Consider the following 26,265-nt stretch of genomic DNA (forward strand, 5'->3'; position numbering starts at 1 on the left):
GATTTTGTGAATCCATGGGAGTTTTTCCAATATATCCCTGTGTTTTTTACTCTTTTCTTCAACCATAAAAAGACTCTATCCTTTATGCTCAGGACCTGAGATTAAAGCCCTTCAGTGATGTAGGTTATCAAGGTCTGAAAAAAAAAAAACCCATTTCCTGTTGGCTGCTTCAAGCCAGGATTAGAGCAGTTTGCTGTTCTTCCCTTGCTCTATGCATTGTTTTTGGTCTTACTGCTCTTAGGATTCCTGGTATATTGACTTTAATACTTAAGTCCCATACCTCAGTTCACTTTGACATCACTCCTAACTCTAAACTGTGTCTTGCACCCTGAACACTACTTACACTTAGCCAATGTTCTGCCAGAAGCGAGATGAGGGGAAACTACAATAAGCCAGTTTTGCTAATTGTCAGCCTTTCTAGTAAAAGCCTAGTAAAATATCACATATGGTAAAAGGTTGGATTCGAAGAAGACTGAATGTGCTGGATAAAATAAGGCTTGGGATTTATAAGGGAATTTCCATTTCCATGTATTCTGTATCCTTCATTATTGGGGATAATTGCAAGCTGGTAGTAATAACGCTAATGAGGTATATGCAAATATGAGATGCAATAGAATAAAATTAAGCCATGTATGCTTGCCAAATAATGAACTTTTGGTGTTGCAGTTAAGCTGAATGCATCCCACATATCTTCAAGGAAGGTCTTAAAGCCCCACTACAGTAAAAGGTTTGAGGAAACAGATTTTTAGAAGAGGCTAAAAAACTTTTGGGAAAGGAATGATGAATGAAAGACCTTTCCTTTTTCTATTAGTAAATGAAGTATATGAATAAACTTTAAAATCATGAACAAATGGTTGCCTATTATTTTAGAGGGCTCAAGAAATTGATTATCACCAAGTAGAAATAAAAGCATACCTTGAAGCCTTTATTTCTGGGCAGGTCTGACTGGCTTTACGAATTAGGAGCAAAGATTTTAAACAATCTTAAGTCTATGCAAAGGAAAGTATTTGTTCCAGTACTTTAAGATGGAGATGAAACAGAAAATGGTTTTATAGTGTGTATTATTTCTCACTGGGCCAGGTAGTAAAATATGATGTGTTAAAGCTATTTTCATCCCCTAATCAATGAGAAATTAAGAGAGTGTTTATTTGACTGGATAGTGTTGGAGGCCTGGTGCATTAGTGGTCAACCATCAAGACTAAACTGGTGGTTTAACCTTTCATTATATGTTTCCTAAGAGGCTTTAGCTTTCTGCAGATGAATCTTTAAAACAAATGAAGTAAACTTTTCATGATTTGTCAGCTATATAACCTGTGTTTTGCTTTTGATGTCAAGACCTCTTCTTTTGGTTCTAGTAGCTAAGTAGTGGAGATAACATGTCTATTTTAGAAGTTTAGAAGAATGCACAATTCACCACTTAAAATAATACTTCAGGATGCTAATTTGTTCACATACCTAAGGAGAAGCCCTAATGCATGGAAATATACATTTTTATACATCAGTAGAAGGCTAATCTGTACTCCTTCCTTTCCATCATGGGGATACATATGTGTGATCCAGTAATGATTGTTGTAATTAGTTTTTTTCTTTTTGAAGGAAGCAAACAATCTTAAACTTATTTAAGTAGTGTGTCTTTCATTTCTAGAAGTTGGGATTGTTTTTTCTGTATTTCTGTTCCTCTAGATAATTTTTTTCCATATCCTATGTTGTTTTTTAAATGTCTTTATGTTGTTTTTCACCTTTCTCTTGTAACTCCTTGAGTAGCTTAATAATCAACTTTCTGAATTCTTTATCCGGCAATTCAGAGATTTCTTCTTGTTTTGGATTCATTGCTGGGGAGCTAGTGTGATCTCTTGGGGATCTTATAGAATGCTGTTTTTTCATATTACCATAATTACTTTTCTGGTTCCTTCTTATTTGGGTAGACTATTTCAGTGGAATGATCTTGAACTCATGGACTGCTGTTCAGATTCTTTTGTTCCATGGTGTGCTCTCTTGGTGCAGTGCTCTCCCTTCCCCTTCCCCTAGAAATGGGGTTTCCTAAGAGCCAGACTAGTGACCTTTATCACTCTTCTGGGTCTAGCCACCCAGTGAGGCTACCAGGCTCCAGGTTGCTGCTGAGGAACTTGTGCAAAGAGTCCTGTGATATGATCTGTATTCAGGTCTTCCAGCAATCGATACCAGCACCTGCTGTGGTGTAGGTGACATGGGAGTGATGTGAACTTTGTGACAATCCTTGATTGTAGATGTGTTGTGTTTAGTCGGCTGGCTTTCTCAACTGCTGGTTGTGCTAGCAGTGAAGTTGTCATGTGGAGAGTCTTAGGACCTCTGGTTAGCCAGCATGTTTCAGGCAGTGCAATTAGCTGTTGTTTTCTGCTTCCCAGGTGCAGGGTTATTCTGTCATGAGTTTCTGTAATGTCCTGAGTGGGTTGGTTTCCAGCAAGGAGGTGGTGCTTTCAAGAGAGCACCAGCTGCAGTAGTAGCAGGGGGATCTCAGCTTGCACTAAGTTGGTGAGGGTGAGTATTCTGGTTTCTCAGGCAATGGGTAGGGTCCCAAGAGTTTATATCTTTTTGTTCAGCTTAACAGGGTAGGTAGAAAAATGCCATCAGATAGCAGCAGGGTTAGGTGGGTCTGGGCTCAGATTCTCCTTGGGCAGAACTTGCCACAAGCCACTGTGGGCACTGGGGGTGGTTCTCAGGCCAATGGGGTTATGTTCCAGAGGGTACTGTTGCTGCCTCTGCTGTGTCATATAGTTTAACAGGGAAGTGGGGGGTAGCTGGTAGCAAAAGGCCTCATCCAGCTCACACATAGTTGGCAAGGCTGGTTTTGCTCCTACAGTGCCCTGCTCAGAGCTTGCCCCAGACCATAAGCTTCCCCATTGAGAAATCAAGCACAGCTTTCAGGCCTCACCCCTTCCCATCTGCCCACACTGTTTGCGGTGGTTCCTGTGCTGGTATCTGTAGCAGTTTCCATTTGCCCCCGGATTCTGCTCAAGAATATTTGTCCCCAGTGAAAATTATTACAAATTTCAGTTGGAAGCTTTTTCAACCTGTGACCTCTCCCTAGTTCTGCTGGCTGTGTACCCCATGGGCCCTTGTGTAATATAGTCAGGGAGAGCTTCCCTGGGCTAGAGCTGAAAACTGGGAGCGCTCTTCCTGCTGCTGCTTCTACCTTTATATTTTGCATGGCTCCCTAAAAATCTGTTTCTGCTCCAGGTAAGGTTAAATTCTTCCCCTGTCATCTAGATTTTTAGATTCCCCAGTGGGGATGTGTGTTCTGGGGCAGGTTCCCCCGCTCATACTTTGGGAACTTACAGTTTTTCACCTGTCTCGTTGAATTTGCAGCAGCATACCACTTCTTTCAAAGGATCTATGAATTCCTTTGGTTTCCTGGTACATTCTGTGGTTGTTCTTGGAGCAAAATTTCATAATGTGATTCTTCACATGCTGTTCTGTCCATCTAAGTGGGAGCTGCGCGTTAGCTTTGTCTCCTATCTGCCATCTTCCTACAGTATCTGATCCCTTCTTTTCTGTTAGATTTATAAATCTTGTATTTAGAACAGGTAGAACTCAGGGTTATTACACATTCATACATGTAAAGATATATGTGACTGCCTTTCCTGGTTGTGTAGACATTCAAAAATGTGCAATGAGGCAGAGGGGGAAATCACACTTGTTTAGGTAACTTAGGTGTCTAAAGCGGCTTTGCTGTATAACTCAATTGAAAGCAATGTGCTGACTTGGCCTATCCATGTAATTGCTCTATTTCCTTTTTTCTTATTGTCTGTTAGTCCTAAACAAAATGGTTTTGAATGTCATGAAGACTATTATAAAAACACAAATAGTACAATAGGTCATTATTTGTGCCAAAATTTTGTGTTCTACTCAGCAAATTTCTTACAAGATTGGTTTATCTGTTCAGGGGAATCTGAGTGATTGAGAATTTTTACTGATATTGCATCTAGCTTAGGCATTCCACGGAGTGTTTGGGATAGCTATTCTGTTTTTGTCACTTACCAATCCTGTGTTGTAGGGATTCATGCTGATTGACACTTATTCATGTAAAAGTGGGCTGTGGTGAAAAGCACTGACTTTGGCCTCTGACCCACAGAGCTGAATCTGTCATTTGTAGTGGATTACTTAATTTTAAGCTTTAGTTTAATCATATAAAATGCTTTACCTGAAACAAACTTGAGAGTACATCCTAAATAAGGTTAATTTTATAATTAAGTAAGGGAATATACATTACTACCTTTAAGGCTGTAACAGTTTTCTTTTTTCTTCTTCTTTACTTTTCATGCTTTCTTATTTCTGTAAGTATTAATATATATATTTTTATTATAAATTTTTTATTACTAGTAGGCATGGGCATCTACCTAGTGTAGTTGTAATTCCTGTGACTGAAATGTCTGTGCAATTTTCCAGCACCTATGAATAATAATAATAATTAGATTGTACTATCTTCTTTCTCAAATGGTGTATGAACAAATTTCCTGTGAAACAACATGATATATAAGAAAGAGCACTGAACTTGGGGGGCAGCATACATCATGACCTACATGCTGAGTGACAAAGGGCAAATCATAACACATCACACAGGCCCGGTTTTCTTATATATGAAATAAGAATAAAAATACCTGCTATACATCACACTGGGAGGAGTTTTGAGGATTAAGAAATATATGTGAAGCTGTATGGTAACCTCAAAGCCACAGCACAGATATAATGACAATTGAATAAAAATGGGATAGTCTCTCAAGTCTTCTTACAATCAAAAAACATGACATGCTATATTATTCTCAGAAAATTTCTCCTTCTTTGAAAAGTTATTCAGTTCATATTTGGTAACAGAGAATCTTTCTTTTTTCTTCAGCTTAATTTCTGAGATACATGTGCAGGATATGTGGGTTTGTTACAGAGGTAAATGTGTGTCATGGTGGTTTGCTGCACAGATCAACCCATCACCTAGGTGTTAAGCCCAGCATTCATTTTCATTTCTTACTGATGGTCTCCCTCCCCCTCTCCACCCCAACAGGCCCAGTGTGTGTTGTTCCCCCACACTGATGAGCTGTTCTCATCGTTCAGCTCCTGCTTATAAGTGAGAGCATGCAGTGTGATAGCAGAGAATCTTTTACCAATTGACAAATATTACTGCTAACAAAAAACCCCAGAAAGCTGATAAACAATAAGAAGAAAATAAAAATCACTGACAATACCATTAATCTGACATAAACACTATTAAAATGTCTATATATATTAAAATTTTCTTTTTCAGAAATGTGTTCTATGTTAATTTTTTCACTAAACCACTGATTATAAACATTTTTCCTTGTGACGACGTATCCATCTCTAACCTCATTTAATAGTTGCATAGTGTTTCCTTGAATAGATATATCATAATTGATATTACTAAATATTCATTATAATTATGTTTGCAGTTTTTCAGAATGGTAAAGAATGCTGTGATGGGCATTCTTAGCTAAATCGTTATGTCTGTTTAAAATTACTTTTTATAAAATGAGATCATGTCCTTTGCAGCAACATGAATAGAGCTGGAGGCCATTATCCTAAGCGAGCTAACACAGGGACAGAAAACCAACTACTGCACGTTCTCACAGATAAGTGGGAGCTAATGAGTGGATATGGACACAAGAAAATAACAGATCCCAGAGCCTACTTGAAGGTGGAGGGTAGGGGGAGGGATAGGACTGAAAAACTACCTATTGGGTACTATGCTTATTACCTGGGTGACAAAATAAGTTGTCACCAACATGCAATTTACCTGTATAACAAACATGTACATGTAACTTTGAACCTAAAATGAAAGTTAAAATAATTATTTTTATGATAACAATTTGGAAATTGAATTGCTGGGGGAAAGCATATGCATATGAGTAAAGCTTTTGATAAAGCCACATTGCCTTCTAGAACAAACGTGTGTGTAGTGACATTTACTGAAGATTTACATTTACTGGAGATTTTCCTTAAATTTTGTTGGAATTTTTGCTCTTGATCCCATTTTTAAACAGCATATGTTGCCTCATAAAAAAGTTCTAAGAAGACAGAAAAAAATGTGTCATGCCAGAGCCTGGGAGTATTAAAAGCTTAAACTCTGATATAGTTTTAAAAAATGTGGAAGAATGCGTTATTTGTAAAGAATATTTCTATGACTCCTATAAAGTGTATAGATTGCTGGTCTGATGAGACAGTAATTGGGAGGAACTCCACTGTTAGATGTTTATGAGTGTCCCTGAGAGAAGAACCCTCTTTCTTGTCCTCTTTGCATCTACGCTGGATAAACCCGGGCTGGGTGAACAGGTTACAGAAACCTCAGGTAGATTAGGGGAGTCAGATGTAAAGGCTCATGTGCCTCACTTCCCATTTGGAAATGAAATGATTTTCTGATTCATGAGTCAATTTGTCATATTTCCTTTTTCACTTTTAAAAATGTATTTTGTCCCAATTTCATATTGGCACAACCACTATGGGGAACAGTTTGGAGGCTCCTCAAAAAAACTACAAATAGTGCTACCATACTCTAGCAATCCCACTGCTGGGCATATATCCAAAAGAAAGGAAATCAGCGTATCAAAAACATATCTTCAGTCCCGTGTTTGTTGCAGCACTGTTCACAATAGCCAAGATTTGGAGGCAACCTAAGTGTCCATCAACAGATAAATGAATAAAGAAAATGTACATATACAGAATGGGGTACTATTCAGTCATTGAAAAGAATGATATCCTGTCATTTCCAACATCATGAATGGAACTGGAGGTAATTATATTCAGTGAAACAAGCCAGGCACAGAAAGACAAACATCACATGTTCTCACTTTTTCGTGGGGTCTGAAAATGAAAACAACTGAACTCATGGAGATAGAGAGTAGAAGGATAGTTACCAGAGGTTGGGAAGGGTACTGGGGATTGGAGAAGTGAAGATTGTCGGTAGGTACAAAAAACATTGTTAGAAAGAATGAATAAGAGCTAGTATTTAATAGCACAACGGGGTGACAATAGTCAATAATAATGTAATTGTGCATTTCAAAATAACTAAAAGAGTATAATTTGATTGTTTGCAACACAAATAATAAATGCTTCAGGGGATGAGTATACTCTTTTCCATGGATGTGATTATTACATATTGCATGCCTATATCAATATATGTCATATATCCCATAACTATATTTACCTACTATGTACCTACAAAAATTAAAAATTCAAAAAGCTGCATTGCATTATTACTCTGTTTTGATGCTGTTTTGCATTGTTTACTGCTCTGAAGGGCTAAATGGGCAGAGCCACATAATTTTTATCTATTCTAAGTGCCCAACAGGGGACCTGAAACATGGTAGTTACTGAATGCATATTTATTGAATAAATGTAAGAAATAACATGAAGTGAAAAATCAAGAAGAATGTTAGATAGATAGATACATCTTGAAGGAGATACTTGAAAACATAATGGCTATTTTTTCTGTATGGTTAACAGTGCAATAATTTTAATTTACTTTTATTTTTGCTGATTCGCATTTTCATATTTTCTACGATGGGAATTTATTATTCTTTTCTTCCCTAAATATATATGCATAAAAATGTCAATACTGAAAGAAAAGAGCCAGTAGTGCACTGTCGCTTATCCAGGAGAGCTCGTTTCTTACTGTACCATAAGAATTAAATGACTCTGAAAAAGCAATTGTTTGTGAGCTTCACTAACTAAAAGTGTTTGTGGTTGAAGACATGTATAGGAAAGCTATGACAAACGTAAGTTTATGAAATTAAAAGCCATTGATGCATAACATTTTCTTTGGGTATCCTATTAAGACTTCATTTATAAAAAAAAATGAATAAAAATAAAAATAATTTGAAAACTCAGCAAGGAAGGGTGATATATTTCAATGTTAGCCAGGCTTTAGTTGAGATCTTTCCATTTTTGTTTAGTGACAAGAGGAACAAAATGTGTTCTACTGAAAGAGAAACACTTGCGTACCAGTAGTTCTGATAGTAGAGTAATTGTAGGAAAAGAAGAGGAAGATGAATAACATAGAAAAGGCATATGTCCAGGAAAATGCTTAAAATAAAATTATTTCCTGAGGAATGAGGTTCCAAAGTCTTCTGTTCCCACAAAGCAGTCCGGCCTAAATTTTATTTATTATGCTTACATGAGACCCTTCTTAAAGTAGATACGTATTACCTTGGAATAATAGGAGAAAAATGACATGGTGCAAAAGTGCTTGTTAAATAATTAGAAACTCAGTGAGGCTATTCAGAGAAGGAAGGCCTTCACTGAAATGATTTTTTATAAGGTATGCATGATTGCAAAAGACATCGTTGGAGTTGGAGCTACTGAAGAAGGTTTGTAGGGGTTTTTACTTCCTTTTGGTACTATTGAAAATGGAATTGTTTTCTGAGTTTTCTCGCCTGATACTTTATTGTTACTGAATAGAAAAGCAATGGATTTTTGTATGGTAAGTTTGTATCCTGCAAGTTTACTAATTTATTATTTCTAACAGTTTTTACTGAAATTCTTAGAAATTTCTATATGTAAGAGTATGTCTGCAAATGAAAATATTTTAATTCTTCATTTTTTATTTGTGTGCTTTTCATTTCTTTTCTTTTTGTATTGCTCTGGCTAGGAATTTTGGTACTATGTTGAATCAAAGCTGTGAGAGTTGTGTTCTTGATTTTAGAGGAATGGTTTTCAGTTTTTCACCAGTGAGTATGATATTAGATGTGTTCTTTTCATATATGGCCTTTAGTGAGTTGAAGTTTACTTTTTCTATTCCTAGTTTGTTGAGTTTTTACTATGAAAGATGCTGAATTTTGTCAAATGTTTTTTCCTGAATTTTAAAGACAATAAATAGATTTTAGTTTATTTTTGTTTGTCTTTTTTTCCAAGATGGTGGGTTAGAGATTTTAATGTGCTTCAGCCACTTGGAAATAACAAGATAGTGCATAGAGATAAATTCTGTGAGCTTTAATTCAAGAAGTATAATGGGAATCTACTGGAATTGTGAAGGACACGCCAGATCCCGAGGATGAGAATGCAGGGAAACAGCTCCCATAACAGCATCTGGCTGATAAAAGTGAGTGAAGCCCCAGTACATAAGAAAGGCAGAGGGATTTCCTCTGTAACTCCCGTTTCCACCAGGGATCTGGGGAACCCAGGCTGAGGGACAGCACTTTTTTTCTCCTAAGTTCTGGAACTAACTTGGGGACAAGCTTGGGGACACCTAGAGGAAAAGACACCAGTAAAAGCTGCAGGCATTTTCCCAGACCTGGACCAAGAACAGAATGCCGTTTTTAATCTGAGCACATACAAAGTCACTTATTCTTCAGTTAACTGGAAGTGTGGCTATGCAGGCATTTTAGTCTCAGACGACATATTTGAATACCTTTTCTTGAATGGGGTAGGGACCTCCACAGCCAGAATTCTGAAAAGTACCTCAGCAGTAGGCACTGGAATTGTGCTGTCCCCCTACTGCAGGACTGCGGCAGGAAGAGAGCTGCTACAGCTATGGTTTCTCCTGGGTAACAAGACTGGTAACCAGAGCCAGTTGACAAGCTGGAACTGGCCTGTATGTGTCATTGCTGGGTGCCTCAGCCTGCTCCTCTGAGATTGTGGTGCAGGGAACCCTTTCTGCCTCAATCCAGGTCAGAACTCCAGGCATTCAGAGCATTCGCTTTCATGGACCAGCAGCCTGAGCCACCCCACCCTTCTTGTGCATAGATCGTGGTGCAGTGGGGCCCTCTTCATGTCATGCCCAGGATAGATCCAGGCATTCAGAGCACCTGCTTGCCTGGTTTGGCAGCCTGAGTTGTCCCATTCTTCCTAGGTATATAGATGATGGTGCAGTGGGACCCTCTGCACTGCATAACTAGGCTGATGTCCCAGCATTTGGAACACCTGCTTGCCTGGTTCAGCAGCCTGAGTTACCCCAACCCCCTGTTCAGAGATCCTGGTGCAAGAAGGCCCTCTCCACTCCATGCCCAGGCCTATCTCTAGGAATATGGTGCACCCATTTACATAGATCAGCAGCCTGAGCCACCCATCCCGACCTGTGCAGAGACCATGGTGAATCTGGCTGGGCATGGGGCGAAGGCTCTGCCTCACCATAGTTCATCCTGTGCAGAGATTGTGGTGTGGCGGGGTCCTCTATACTCTATGCCCAGGCAGATCTCCAGGCATCTAGAGTATCCACTCTACTGGTTTCGGCCACTCACCTACTCCCCAAGCGGAGAACTTGGACCCAAGGATGACTCAACTCAATGCTTAGTCACACTTCTGAGTGCTTGGTGGCTGCCTACTGGATTCACCCTTGGCACTGGTTTTTGTGTCTGCCAACAGGTTACCTGTGGGTAGGCCAGCCTGGTCTGTTCCCACCCATTTGGCCTTGATTCCCTGAGGCTTAGTAGGAATATCTGACCACTATGCACTCCACAGATCAGCCCATTGCCTGAGACAGCAGAGAGCTTCTCCCAGTAAACGAGGATCAATTATATATCCAGCCATGTTGGTTGCAGCTGGCTTACCCGTAAGTGCCATATACTGGCAAACAAGTTGAACTACGCAGCCCATTATAAAACCTGCCAACAGAAGTGCATAAGGCTATGAAAGCAGAGCCAAAAGCCCCTAACCAACATTCTCTACAGTCATACCCACCTGGGCGGGGGTGAGGCGTAGAGCAAGGGAAGGAAAATAACACCAATAATAATATAGGGAAAGAAAGAAAAAAATTCTACCTACATAAAAATAATTGCAAAAACTGGCTGGGCATGGTGGCTCATGCCTGTAATCCTAGCATTTTGGGACGCTGAGGTGGGTGGATCACTTGAGGTCAGGAATTTGAAACCTGCCTGGCCAAAATGGTGAAACCCTGTCTCTACTAAAAACAAAAAAAATTAGCCTGGTGTGGTGGCGGGCACCTGCATTCCCAGCTACTCTGGAGGCTGAGGCAGGAGAATTGCTTGAACCCAGGAGGCAGAGGTTGCAGTGAGCCGAGATCGCACCACTGCACTTCACTCTGGGCGACAGAGCGAGACTCCATCTCAAAAAAAAAAATTACAAAAATTAGTAGTGCCAGTGTCCCACAATAAAGAACCAGAGCAATAATTGTGGCATCATGAAAAATTTAAATGTAGTGATGCCACCAAAGGATCATAATAGCTCCCTAGCAATGAAATCTTACCAAAATGAAAACTCAGAAATGACAGATAAAGATTTCAAAGAATGAATTGCAAGAAAGCTCAACAAGATCCAATACAAGATTAAAAATGGACTATTGTGAATGGTGTTGCAACGAACATTGGTGTGCATGTGTCTTTATGATAAAATGCTTTATATTCCTCTGGGTACATATACCCAGAAATGGGATTACTGGGTCTAATGGTAGTTCTGCTTTTAGCTCTTTGAGGAATCGCCATACTGCTTTCCACATGGTTGAACTAATTTACAGTTCCACCAACAGTGTATAAATGTTCCCTTTTCTCTGCAACTTTGCCAGCATCTGTTATTTTTTGACTTTTAATAATAGCTATTCATTTTTAAAATTTATTTTTGCTTTCTTTTAGTAATAGCCATATCGTTGATATGTTATGATCTCACACCAAATTAAACCAGATTAAAACCAAATTAAAATCAGATGGTTTTGATTTGCATTTCTCTCACGATCAGTGATATTGAGATTTTTTTCATATGTTTGTTGTCTGCATGTATATCTTTTTTTGAAAAGTGTCTGTTCATGTCTTTGCTCACTTTTTAATGGGCTTGTTGTTCTCTTGTAAATTTGTTTAAGTACCTTACAGGTGCTAGATATTGGACTTTTGTCAGATGCATAGTTTGCAAAAACTTTCTCCCATTCTGTAGGTGGTATGTTTACTCTGTTGATAAGTTTCTTTGCTGTGCAGAAGCTCTTAAGTTTGATTAGATGCCACTTGTCAATTTTGGTTTTATTGCAGTTGATTTTGTTTTCTTCATCATTAAATCTTTGCCCATTCCTATGTCCAGGATAGTATTGCCTGGGTTGTCTTCCAGGGTTTTTATACTTTTTGGTTTTACATTTAAGTCTTTAATCCATTTTGAGTTTATTTTTGTCTATGGTGTAAGGAAGGGGTACACCTTCAATCTTCTGCATATCGCTAGCCAGTTATCTTATTACCACTTATTGAATAGAAAGTCTTTTCCTCATTGCTTGTTTTTGTCAGCTTTGTGGAAGATCAGATGGTTGTTGATGTGTGGCCTTATGTCTGGGCTCTCTATTCTGTTCCATAGGTCTATGTGCCTGTTTCTGTACCGGTATCATGCTGTTCTGGTTACGGTAGCTCTGTAGTATAGTTTGAAGTTGGGTAACGTGATGCTTCTAGCTTTGCTCTTTTTTGTTTAGGATTTCCTTGGATATTCAGGCTCTTTTTTGGTGCTACATGAATTTTTAAATAGTTTTTTTCTAGTTCTGTGAAAATGCCAATGATAATTTGATAGGAATAGCATTAAATCTATGAATTGCTTTGGCTATTTTAGTATGGCCATTAAATTATGGCCATTTTTATGATATTGATTCTTCCTATCCATGAGCATGGAATGTTTTTCCATTTGTTTGTGTCATCTCGGATTTCTATGAGCAGTGTTTTGTAATTCTAATTGTAGAGGTCTTTCACCTTCCTGGTTAGCTGTATTCCTAGGTATTTTATTCTTTTTGTGGAAATTGTGAATAAGATTGCATTCCTGATTTGGCTCTTGGCTTGGCTATTGTTAGTGTATAAAAATGCTAGTGATTTTTGAACACTGATTTTGTATCCTGAAATTTTGCTCATTTATAGCTGGAAGAGCTTTTGGGCTGATCATATGGGGTTTTCTAGGTATAGACTCATCTTATCTGCAAGGAGGATATTTTGACTTCCTCTCTTCCTATTTGAATGCTGTTTATTTCTTTCTCTTGCCTGATTGGCCAGAATTCCAATCCTATATTGAATAAGAGTGGTGAGAGAGGGCATTTTGTCTTGTACTGGTTTTCAAACGGAATACTATGCAGTCATAAAAACAATGAGATCATGTCTTCTGTTGGGCATAGATGGAGCTGGAGGCCATTATTCTTAGCAAATGAATGCAGGAACAGAAAACCAAATACATCATGTTCTCACTTATAAGTGGGAGCTAAATGATGAGAACTCATGAACACAATGAAGGGAACAACAGACACTGGGGCCTACTTCAGGATGGAGAGTGGCAGGAGAAAGAGAAACAGAAAAAACAAGGTACTAGGTTTAGTATCTGTGATGAGATAATCTGTACAACAAAAGCCCATGACATAATTTTACCTATATAACAAACCTGCACATGTACCCCCAAACCTAAAATAAAAGTTAAAAAAAGAAAATTAAATCTACCTGATTGTAGAAAATGTGCAATTAAATATGCAATTATGCTTCTTCTGAGAAACTGTACCTTGTAAGGTTTGGTATCTCTTTTGAAGTATGCTGAATATCCTCTAAATTCATAAATTTTTTCAAAGACATTAATAAACAGACTGGAAATTAAAAAATTGAGTTTTAATCATTTTTATGTTAATGTGCTATATCACATTATCAATTATATTATGTAATATTAATATATTAATTATATATTGAGCAATTGATTATTATTATCCTTCCATGCCATGGATAAATCCAGTTGGTTATGATGTATTATCCTTTTAATGTGCTGTTGCATTCATTTTGTTGTTGAGGATTTTTGCATCTTTATTTATCAAACTTATTGGCCTGTAGTTTTTTTTTTGTGGTATCTTTGACTTTGTTATAAGACATAATGCTGGTTTTGTAAAATGTGTTTGGAAGTGTTTTTGCTTCTTATTTTTTTTTTTAAAAAGAATTTAGGGTGAATTAGCATTAATTCTTCCAAAAGTATTTGTTGAATTCACCAGTGTAACCACCTGATTTCTGGCTTTTCTTTGTTGCAAGACTTTGATTACTGATTCAATCTCTATAATAGTTATTGCTCCACTAAAATACTGTCTTTTTCTTCATGAGTCAGTCTTGGCGAGTTCTACGTTTCTAGGAATTAACTCGTTTCTTTTAAGTTATCTAATTTGTTTGAGTATAATTGTTCATAGTAGTCTTTTATGATCTTTTGTACTTCTATGCATCAGTTGTAATGTCTCTTCTTTCATTTTTGATTTTCTTTATTTAAATCTTCTGTCTTTTCTTTATTTGTCTGGCTAAGATTTGTCAATTTTTAGGATCTTTTCAAAATACCAACTCTTAGTTTTGTTGATTTTTCTATGGCTTTTCTATTTGTTACTTCATTTATTTCTGATCTAATCTTTGTTATTTCCTTCTTTCTGCTAACTTTGAGCTTACTTTGTACCTATTTTTCTAGTACTATGAGATATAAAAATAAGTCATTTATTTCAAATTTTTCTTCTTTTTCAATGTAGGTATTCACTGCTATATATTTCCTTCTCAGTACTTTCGCTTCATCCCATGAATTTTGGTATGTTTGGGTGTGTGTGTGTGTGTGTGTGTGTGTGTGTATGTGTGTGTATTTAATTTGTCTTCAGGTATTTTTAATTTTTTTTTGTTTTTTTCTTTGACCCAATGGTTATTGATGAGTGTATTGTTTAATTTGCACATATTTGTGATTCTCCAGTTTTCCTTCCACTATAAATGTCTAGCTTTTTTTTTTTTTTTTTTTGAGACAGAGTTTCTTGCTGTCACCCAGGCTGGAGTGCAATGGTGCAATCTAGGCTCAGTGCAACCTCTACTTCCCAGGGTCAAGGAATTTCTGGCTAATTTTTGTATTTTTAGTAGTGGTAGGGTTCCACCATGTTGGTCAGGCTGGTCTCGAACTCCTGACCTTGAGTGACCTGCCTGCCTTGGCCTCCCAAACTGCTGGGATTACAGGCATGAGCCACCTCACCCAGGCTAATTTTTAGTTTCATTCTCAAAAGATATTTGGTGTGATTTCAATCTTTATAAATTTGTTAATACTTGTTCTGTGACCTAATATATAATCTTTCATTGAGCAATATCTGTGTTTGCTTTAAAGAAATTTGAATTCTGCTTTTGTTGGAGAAAATATTCTATGTACGTATGTCTGTTGGGTTCATTTGTTCTATGGTGTTTAAGCCCTCTTTTCCTTATTAATTCCTTAGTCCTCTTCTGTCTGGATGTTTTCTCCACTATTGCAAGTGGAATACTGAACTCGTTTACTATCATTGTATAGCTATCTATTTCTCCTTTCAGTTCTGTCAATGTTTTCTTTGTTTATTTACTTGCTCTGTAATTGAGTACATATAAATTTAAATTGTTATATTTTCCTAGTAGGTTCACCCTTTTATCATTATAAAATGTAGTTCTTTGTGTTTTGTGAACAGTTTTTAACTTTAAGCCTAGTGTTTTTTTTTTTTCTGATGGGAGTTTACAAGTATTTTCTCCTACTCAACTTTTTCGAATAGGTTGAGAAAGATTAATATTATTTATTTAAATGTTTGGTAGAATTCAGCAGTAAAGACATCAGGTTCTGGGCTTTGTTTGATGGGAAATTTTTATTATGGCTTCTGTCTCATTGTTTGTTATTAGTCTATTGAAGCTTTGGATTTCTCCATAGTTAAATCTTGGTAGGTTTTTTGTGCCTAGAAATTTATCCATTTCTCTAGGTTTTCCAATTTACTGGCACATGGTTGTTCATATTGTCTGTTATTCTTTGGGTTTCTATGCTGTCAGTTGTAATATCTCCTTTTTAATCTCTGATTTTATTTGGGTTTTCTCTTTTTTTTCTTAGTCTAGCTAGAGGTTTCTCCATTTTATCTTTGTTTATCTTTCTAAAGAGCCAACTTGATTGGAGAGTTCAATATACTTACATTTAAGGTAATTATTAATAGGAGAAATTTACTATTGCCATATTGTTAGTTTTTTTTTTTGTTAGTCTTGTAGTTCTTACGTTTTTCTTTTTCTCCCTTGCTGTCTTCCTCTGTTTTGCTGATTCTTCTATTAATATGCTTTGATCTTTGTTCTCTTTTTCTTTTACATAATTTCATAGGTATTGTTTTTTAGTTACTTTTGGGATTACATAAAATATTTTATAGCTATAATAGTCTACTATAAACTAATAACAACTAAGTTCAATTGCAACAAAACCTCTGCATTTCCTTTCCCTCCTCAATGCACACTTTGTTGTTGTTATCACAATTTACATCTATTCATGTAGTGTATATTTAACCATATTTTTAGATAAAGTTACCTTTAATATTCCTTTAATATTTTTGTTTTTTAACTTTTGTACTAGAATTAAATGATTTACTATTACCATATTTTGTATTTGTCTGCATGTTTATTTTTACTGATGAGTTTCATACGTTCTTATGAAAGCCTCCATGTTGCTGCTTAGCATCCTTTCAACTTGAAAAGTTTCTTTTAGCCTTTCTTTTAAGAATAGTCCTGTAATGATGAACTCTCTTAGTTTTTGTTTGTATGAGAAGGTCTTTAAGCTGGGTATAGTTTTTTTTAGTTGGTAAGACTTTATTTTCTTTTCACCACTTTAAATATATAATTTCATTCACTTCTGGCCTGCAAACTTTCTGCTGACTAATTTTATGATAGTCTTATTAAAGTTTCATTCTATAAGATAAGTTGCTTTTCTCCTTTCAAAATTCTGTTTTTGACTTTTGACCAATTGATTGTAATGTATCTTGGTGTGAATTTTTTTTGTATATCTTATTTGGTGGTTTCTTCTTTAAACTTCTTGGATCTGTATGTTCATTACTTTCCACAAATTTTAAGTTTTCAGTCATTATTTCTTTAAATATGCTTTCTGGTCTTCACTCCCTCTCTCCTATTTCTGGAACTTCCATAATATGTTTACTGGTTCACTAAATGGTCTCCCATAATTCCCCTAAGCCTTCTTATCTCTTTTTTATTCCTTACTCTTTTTGATTCTCTGACTAAATTATTTCCAGTGACCTATCTTTAAGTTCACTAATTTTTTCATAACCTCAATCTAGTCTGCCTTTGAACTCATCTACTAAGGTTTTTAGTTCAGTTATTGCATTCTCCACCTCCATGGTTTCCATTTGGTACTTTTATATATTTTCTGTCTCTTTATCCAAATTATTACTTTGTTCATGCATTATTCTCTTGACTTTGGTGAACATCTTTATGACAATTATCTTGAATTCTCTGTCAGGTGGACAATGTAACCCTGTTTTGTTATGACTGGTTTCTGAAGATTTACCTCATTCTTATGTTTGGCCCATCTTTGCCTGATTCTTTATTTTCTTTGTCTTTACTTGTGGGTGCACATTAGACAAATCAGGCACCTCTCCCGGTGTTAATGACTTATGTAGGAGAAGAGTCTCACAAGGCAGCCCTATTAGAAATCCTGAACAACTTCTACCTCCATCAACTATTTTATTCCCAAGAAAGAGGCAGATAGCTGTAGGTTTTTTGTCTGTTTTCTCTGTGTTAAGCCAAGCTGAGGGAGAAACTATGACATATATCAGCCCAAGCCATCATCTCTGTTCTCCCCTGGGTGGCTAGACTGTGATAGGCTTGTCAGTGCTTCAAGACTAAAGAGAGTGATGCTACTTTTTTGGGAAGCCTCAAAGAAGTTGGGGTGTTGGGAACATAGATGAACTCTTTTCCTCCCTAGGGAGGAAGTTGAGGACTGGCACTCTTTTTTGTTTACTCAATCTGTGCTGGGCAGGGGAATAATTAATAGTGTCTACAACCCCACGCTGCTGCCTCTATTTTCCCTTGGGTGGCTTGACTATGCTGAAACTGTCAGAGCTCCAAGCGTAGCAATACAAAAGCCCTTTTCTGGGGAGCTCCTCCACTTGGAAAAGTTGGAATGATGTTGCATGAAACAGTCCCTTTCCTCCCCTGAGTGAAGCTGGGAGCTAGGCGTCTCTTTCTAATCACATGTCTGCATCAGGGACAGTGTCTCTGGCAATACGGTGTCCCATATCTTCCTACTGTCTTCAGTTAGTCTTGTTTTACATTCTCCCAGAAAGCAGAAGACTTTCAGTTAGTTTCTGCTTTTTCACAAAGGCAATTTGTCCAGGAAGTTTGGCTGAATTGGTATGTTTGTTGAGGGAAAGAAGAGGACTTTCTATGCAGCTATGTTGCTGGCTGGCATCACTTCTAGCCTTTTAAAAAGAGGCTTCACTAGCTAAATGCATTTAGTTCAATTTTGTTTAGTTTTAAAGTAGTGGATATTTTCTTCTTCAAGACCTAGTATAAAAGTAGGCCATGGCTTTATACTTTGTCCTGTGAAGTATTTGAAATTAGATGAAGTAATTCAAATGATAGTTGTCTCTAATAGTAAGTTTACATGACAAATGATAGCAAGCCAGCACATGTAACTCTACAAGAAATATGCTATATACACTAACCCACAAATAATCACATCAATTGAAAGATCTACAAGAAATCTGATGATCTATAGTTATAGAGCCATGAGCTAAGAAAACATTTGTTATCCCCTTGAATCTGTTAATTTAATAAGACCATCCAGAGGCATAGCACTTGAGCATCTAGAATCATAGCACTTGACCAACTAGCAAGTTCTGTATTTTATTCCTGTTACTTTTTCTTTTCTGTACAAATTCACCCCATATGTGTCTGCACTCTCTGCACTCCCATGGGTAATGTGAAATCATTATAGGTCAATGGCAGCACTTGTACTTCAAACAAGCCCACAGATGGCAGAGTCTTAGTCTAATCCCCTAGCACTGTCAATGCTTCAAGTAATAACCAGATATGGTTTCTGCTTCCATTCTTTATGATTTAATATTTGATGAGTCTCTGGACACTCTGCTAACAACTTCCCATTGTCTCTTTAAGGAAACCAATATTGTAGATTATACTTCTTTTGCATGTACTATGTGCACAGCTGGCAGCCACAAGAAGGCAAAATTTAGGGAATATTCCTTCTTTATTAACTTCTTCTGCAGGTGTCATTTCTGTGTTTTAGCCATCTGGTGTTCTGCAGAATAGAATACCAATAGCAAAATTTATTCAGATATACAAGCTAAATAAAAATATCTTCCAAATAAAAGTATTAAAATGGCCAACAGATCAAATGCAGTAATTTGTTTATTGTTTTTGCATTTTGACAGAGATCTGGGGTGAAAGTGATGTTACTTTCCAGCAAACCTTGGCTGGAAAGGGTACTTAGCAATTAATGCTATATTAGGCTATCTTCCTTATTGTGTAACTGCTATGAAAAAAATGTCTATTTCAAAAAAGTATCAGAACCGAGAATCAAAGGTATTGCTATTCCTTCTATACTCCTTTGGAAATATATTGGTAGGTGAGAACAAGAGATTAAAAGGTCATTTCCAATCTTTTGCTGTACTAAGATATTAGGGTGTTAGTTGAAGTAAGGTGACAGTGTTTTTCACTTTTTTTTTAATTTAAAAATTTCAGTGTGCAATAGGTATATATGGGAGGATGGTAAAGGAAGTAACAAAGATTGTATTCAATCTTTATTTTACATATAAAAATGTAATTCATCTAACATACTTAATAAATGGGAACACCTCAGCTAGAACACAGAATTTTACCAATTGTTCTTCCTTCTACTTCTCTGTGCTAGAGATTAGGTCTAGGGAAAATTTATGGAGGAAAAGGATTATTTTGTTATCACCAAGGCTCAATATGATAGAGACAGGATATGCAGTTGAAGATACTTTAAAGTCTCTTTGCCTCCATTTCATAATCTGTAAAATAGTCTATCTCCTAATATAGAATTGAACAAGGTAATATAGGTAAAATACCTATGTCAATTTTTGTTTTATAAGTTTCCATCATTTTCATTATTCAGCTGATGTCAGAATTCTTTATGAAACTTTGAGAGAAATAAAATCTTGCAGATATAAAATGGCAGTTGTGCTCTGTAACTGGTTTGGTTTGGATATGTGTCCCCTATAAATCTCCTGCTGAAATGTGGTCTCTAGTGTTGGAGGTGGGGCCCTGGTGGGAGGTGTTTTGATCATGGGGGTGGATGTCTCATGAATGGCTTGGCACCATTCCCTTGGTGATAAGTGAGCTCTGAGTTCACATAAGATCTGATTGTTTAATAGTCTGTGAGACCTGCTCCTTCTCTATCTTTCTCTCACTCTCTCTATGTGACATGCCTGCTCCCTTCTGCCATGAGTAAAATCTTCCCTGAGGTCTCCCCAGAAGCCCTGCAGCTGCTGGCATCATGCTTGTACAGCCTGTAGAACTATAAGCCAATTAAACCTCTTTCCTTTATAAATTACCCAGCCTCAGGTATTTCTTTATAACAATGCAAAAATGGACTAATATAGAACATTTGTTCTGATGAGTGGGGCATTGCTATAAAGATACCTGAAAACATGGAAGCAGCTTTGGAACTGGGTAATTGGTGGTTTGAAAGAGTTTGGAGGGCTCAGATGAAGACAGGAAGATGAGGAAAAGTTTGAAACTTCTTAGAGACTGATTCAATTGTTGTGATAAAAGTAATAATAGAAATAGCAACAGTGAAGTCTAGGCTAATGAGGTCTCAGATGAAAATAAAGAACTTATTGGGACCTAGAGCAAAGGTCACCCTTGTTACATCCTAGCAAAGAACTTGCTTGCATTGTGTTCATGCCCTAGGGATCTCTGGAAGTTTGACTTAAGGATGATGACTTAGGATATCTGGCTGAAGAAATTTCTAAACAGCAAAATCTTCAAGAGGTGGTCTGGCTGCTTCTAACAGCCTATAGCTAATAGTACTTCTTTCTGTGCTAATAGGTACTTCGTAATAAGAGCAAAAAAAAAGACTTAAAGTTTGAACTTATATTTAAAAGGTAAGTACAGTGTAAAAATTTGGAAAATTTATAGCTTAGCCATGTGGTATAAAAGAAAAGATCACTTTCAGGGGAAGAATCCAAGCAGGTTGTGCAGCAACCACTTTCTGTAGAGATTAGCATGACTTAAAGAGAGCCAAGTGTTAATAGGCAAGACAATGGGCAAAAGGCCTTGAAGCCATTTCAGAGATCTCTGAGGTAGCCCCTCCCATCACCAGCTCAGAGGCCTAGTAGGAAAGAATGGTTCTGTGGGCCAAGCCCAGAGCATCAGTGCCATGTGCCACCCTGGGAGGCTGGTCTTTGCATCTCTGCTGTTCCAGCTCCAGCTCTGGCTCAAAAGACCCCAGGTACATGTTGGGCTACAGCTCCAGAAGATTTTGGCCATAAGTTTTGTCAGCTTCTCCATGGTGTTAAGCCTGTAAGTGTGCAGAATATAAGAGTGAAGGAGGCTTGGCAACTTTCACCTAGATTTCAGAAGATGTATGGGAAAGCCTGGGTGCCCAGGCAGAAGCCTGCCACAGGCAGATAACTTCTACTAGGGCAGTCCCAAAAGGAAATGTGGGGTTAGAGCACCACCCAGACTGCCTAGTGGATCTGTGGGAATGGGGCTGCTGCCTTCCAGACCTTAATATGGTATATGTACTGGCAGGTTTCATTGTGAGCCTGGAAAAGCTGCAGTCACTCAACTCCAACCCATGAGAGCAGTCATGAGGGTTGTACCCTGCAAAGCCCCAAGGGCAGAACTGCCCAAGTCCTTGAAAGCCTGTCTTTCACACTGGGGTGTGCCCAGGATGAGGGACATGGAGCCAAAGGAGGTTATTTTGGAGCTTTAAGATTTAATGACTTCCCTGCTGGGTTTCAGATTTTCATCAGGCCCATAGCCCCTTTCTTTTGGCCAATTTCTCCCTCCAGGAATGGGAAAAATATCATTTATCAAATGATACTTACCCAATGCCTATATCCCCATTGTATCTTGGAACTAATAACATGCTTTAATTTTACAGGCTCATAGGTGGAAAGAAATGAGTCTCAGATGAGACTTAGGACTTTGGAGTTGGTGCTGGAATGAGTTAACACTTTGGTAGACTATTGGGAAGGGATGATTGTATTGTGCAGTGTGAGATAAACATGAGATTTGGGAGGCCAGGGTTGAAATAATATGGTTTGGTATATGTACTTTTCAAATCTCATGTTGAAATGTGGTCTTCAGTGTTGGAGGTACAGCCTGGTGGAAGGTGTTTGGATCTTGGGGGCATATCCTTCATGAGCGACTTGGCACCATCCTGTTGGTGGTAAGTGAGCTTTAACTCTGAGTTCACATGAGATCTGGTTGTTTAAAAGACCATTGAACTCCCTCACTTCTCTCTTGCTCCTTCTTTCACCATGTAGCAAACCTTTTTTTTCTTTTATAAATTATCCAGCCTCAAGTATTTCTTTATAGCAACACAAAAATGGACTAATACAGTAGGTTCTTGCTTTTCAAAATTTATCTGAATTTCTTTTATCAAACCTGAATGTTTTAGTCATACCCTTCCCATAAATGCAAAGGTAAATTACAGCTTACCCTCCAGTTTTCAACTCTTTTATTACAAACTTGAGATACAAGGAAATGCCTCGTACAGTTATTTTATCAAATGATAAAAGTAGATGTAAAGCCAAAGGGTATGGTCTCCTTACTCAAAAAGGACACATATTGCAATAATCAGCCAAGGAATCTTCTGCCAACACTGTTTCTCCCCTAGCATTTTTCCTACTTAAAAGCAGTACTAGAATGCTATTATGATGATAGCATTACAAGTTCTATTTTCTTATAGAAGATTAGTGGTTCTGTGGGCTATAAGACGTATATCTTATACAAGAGAAACAGCCTTGGGGTCCAAATCCTTTCCATGTCAATGTATTGTATGCAGTAGATAATTAGAAAATAACATCTAAATAATCTCTTCCTCTTGGAGACTGTACAGTTTACAGTACATTGGTTGAAAGTACTTGAAGTGCCAAGGACTCCTGCAGCAAAATCCCTACTCTAATATTTACTTATTAGTTATTTGGGCACTCTAACTTCCACATGAAATAAATACCACAGTGTCACAAGCAGGACTGTAGTTTTTTGTTGTTGTTGTTGTTGTTTTTCTTTTAGACGGAGTCTCCTGTTGCCCAGGCCCAGACTAGAATGAGTGATGTGACCTCGGCTCAGTACAACTTCTGCCTCCCGGGTTCAAGCGATTCTCCTGCGTCAGCCTCCTGAGGAGCTGGGACTACAGGAGCACAACATATGCCCTGTTGATTTTTGTATTTTTAGTAGAGATGGGGTCTTGCCATGTTGGCCAGGCTGGTCAGGAACTCCTGACCTCAGGTGATCCTCCCGTCTTGGCCTCCCAAAGTGCAGAGGGATTACAGGCGTGAGCCACCCCACCTGGCCAGGACTGTAATTTTTCACAAGATAGAATGGCGGCTGATGATTTTATAGTTCAATCATGGCAGCTCATAGTAATTCATATGCATTATTTTAGTCACTGGTGAAATGTGTCAGATAATATGTAGATAATGTATTAGGGGGAGTTACATGTGCATTTTATCCCATTTTTTTTCTTTCGCTTTGCAGCCAATGGTAGAGAAGTACTTTGTGCCTGTCACCGCTTTCCTTTCTAAAAACTATTACCAGCACAGTAAAAATATGGGGAAATATATTAGCATTTATATAAGATTTTCTATTTACTGAGCACTTTAGTAAAGTTTATATTAGTTTTCTTTCCTTTGACATGGTGTGTTAGCCTGTATTGAAGTATTTGCATTTTGCAGCTGGCGACACTAAAACACAGGAAAGTTAAATAAGCACCTAAGGTCACATTGAAAATTAATGGCAGAGCTGAGATTAATTGTATTTTAAGGTTGGTTTACTGAACACAATGTCTTTTCCAAATCAACTAGACCAAGCCTATCATCTCTGAGAGGAAGGTGAGCTTATCAAATTCCTGGCAAGTTTAGAGGCTTATTTTTATACAAGCAGTCAGTGAGCCTCAGATTTCAAAAGTCCTGACCACATTTAGGAAACATCAGGTCAAGCTTAGTCTGGGCAAGGACTTTAAGTATTAGACCTTTCTTCTGAGCTTCAGACTCATATTCCAATTGTCTACTGGATGGAGTGAGTATCTACTAGCTGAGTATCGGACAGAGTTCTTAAAATCAACCTATCCAAACTGTTTAAGCCTGACCTATCTCCCACATTCCCTATACACATGAACTACTGCTGAAAAACTTCATAGTAATCTAGAAGACTGGAATCATTCCCAACCCCTCTGTTTTTCTCAATCCTGAAATATGCTTGGTGATCTGCAGCTGGCAATGCTACCTCATTAACATTTCTTATCTTTCCTCTCTCCTTTAATACTCTTGGTACTGATTTAGTTTAAGCTCTATTCATTTATTCCTGTACCAGTGAAATACTCTTCAAACCTGCATGTTGTGCACATGTACCCTAAAACTTAAAGTATAATAAAAAATAAAAATAAAAAAATAAAATAAAATAAAATATAAAAGCAAAAAAAAAAAAAAAGAAATACTCTTCAAATTGGTCTCTCTGCCTTTAGGATATCAGTATCCATTCTTCACATTTCCACAGAATGATCACTCTAAAACACAAATTATATTGTGTTGCTTCTTTGCTTAAGATACTTCAAAGACCACTTGTAGAGAGGCCTAATTATTTATCATGACATAAAAAAAACTTTCGTTACCCACTCACCTTTTGAAACCACTGTAGTCCATATACCAAATCTACCCAATGATTGCATTTTCCCAAAGTACCGTGTACTTTAATTCCCTTATATCATTGAACTTGTTGCTGCTTTGATTTTATTCTCCAACTCACATTTTTTTTTTTTTTTTTTTTTTTTTTTTTTTTTGAGACAGAGTCTCGCTTTTTCACCCAGGCTGGAGTGCAGTGGCTCAATCTCGGCTCACTGCAAGCTCCGCCTCCCGGGTTCACGCCATTCTCCTGCCTCAGCCTCTCCGCGTAGCTGGGACTACAGGCGCCCGCCACCACGCCCGGCTAATTTTTTTTTTGTATTTTTAGTAGAGACGGGGTTTCACCGTGGTCTCGATCTCCTGACCTCGTGATCCGCCCGCCTCGGCCTCCCAAAGTGCTGGGATTACAAGTGTGAGCCACCGCGCCCGGCCCACATTTTTGAGACTCTACACGATCATCTAAAGTCTGACCTCTCCGTCAGAATGGATGTTCATCCCCTCTAGGACTAGACTGTTTTCTGCATATAATTCTATCTTAGCATCTGTAACATTTCTTTTTTCAGAAGTTTTTATTTTTTATTTTTATTTTATTTTATTTCATTTTTACTTATTTTTTATTATTATACTTTAGGTTTTAGGGTACATGTGCACAATGTGCAGGTTTGTTACATGTGTATCCATGTGCCATGTTGTTTTGCTGCACCCATTAACTCGTCATTTAGCATTAGGTATATCTCCTAATGCTGTCCCTCCCCCCTCCCCCCACCCCACAACAGTCCCTGGAGTGTGATGTTCCCCTTCCTGTGTCTATGAGTTCTCATTGTTCAATTCCCACCTATGAGTGAGAACATGCGGTGTTTGGTTTTTTGTCCTTGCAATAGTTTACTGAGAATGATGTTTTCCAGTTTCATCCATGTCCATACAAAGGACATGAACTCATCATTTTTTATGGCTGCATAGTATTCCATGGTGTATATGTGCCACATTTTCTTAATCCAGTCTATCGTTGTTGGACATTTGGGTTGGTTCCAACTCTTTGCTATTGTGAATAGTGCTGCAATAAACATACGTGTGCATGTGTCTTTATAGCAGCATGATTTATAGTCCTTTGGGTATATACCCAGTAATGGGATGGCTGGGTCAAATGGTATTTCTAGTTCTAGATCCCTGAGGAATCGTCACACTGACTTCCACAATGGTTGAACTAGTTTACAGTCCCACCAACAGTGTAAAAGTGTTCCTATTTCTCCACATCCTCTCCAGCACCTGTTGTTTCCTGACTTTTTAATGATGGCCATTCTAACTGGTGTGAGATGGTATCTCACTGTGGTTTTGATTTGCATTTCTCTGATGGCCAGTGATGATGAGCATTTCTTCATGTGTTTTTTGGCTACATAAATGTCTTCTTTTGAGAAGTGTTCTGTTCACGTCCTTTGCCCACTTTTTGATGGGGTTGTTTGTTTTTTTCTTGTAAATTTGTTTGAGTTCATTGTAGATTCTGGATATTAGCCCTTTGTCAGATGAGTAGGTTGCAAAAATTTTTTCCCATTGTGTAGGTTGCCTGTTCACTCTGATGGTAGTTTCTTTTGCTGTGCAGAAGCTCTTTAGTTTAATGAGATCCCATTTGTCAATTTTGGCTTTTGTTGCCATTGCTTTTGGTGTTTTCGACATGAAGTCCTTGCCCACGCCTATGTCCTGAATGGTATTGCCTATGT

The sequence above is a fragment of the Symphalangus syndactylus genome, chromosome 11 (assembly GCF_028878055.3).
Source record: "Symphalangus syndactylus isolate Jambi chromosome 11, NHGRI_mSymSyn1-v2.1_pri, whole genome shotgun sequence".
NCBI classification, from domain to species: Eukaryota; Metazoa; Chordata; class Mammalia; order Primates; family Hylobatidae; genus Symphalangus; species Symphalangus syndactylus.